This window comes from Lupinus angustifolius, chromosome LG01, assembly GCF_001865875.1.
Source record: "Lupinus angustifolius cultivar Tanjil chromosome LG01, LupAngTanjil_v1.0, whole genome shotgun sequence".
Classification (NCBI taxonomy): Eukaryota; Viridiplantae; Streptophyta; class Magnoliopsida; order Fabales; family Fabaceae; genus Lupinus; species Lupinus angustifolius.
In genome coordinates this window covers 27,199,665-27,199,994 of record NC_032009.1, presented here as the reverse complement: position 1 = coordinate 27,199,994, position 330 = coordinate 27,199,665, and positions in this window count along the sequence as shown.

The window sequence follows — 330 nt, the reverse complement described above, 5'->3', positions numbered from 1 at the left end:
TGTCTTTACAAGCTATTAATACAAGTCACTAGTTTTATTTTTAACAGTTAGGATACTCGGCTATGTTTTTTGCTGTGAAAATGTTGAGGCTATTGATCATTTTATAGTCTGCATGAAACAATCAAATACAAACTCTACAAAAGCAGCTTTGAACATCCACAATTAAAAATTACACAAGGAACCCTTATCTCTTATCATCATCCTAAAGCACGTAAAAGCACAAGAAACAATAAAGAAAACCAATTATGAGCTTGCCAAAAATTACAATTTCTCATTTTTTTCTCTTTGAAGCATGAAGTTAAACTATGGATAATACAAAAGCTAAAATTC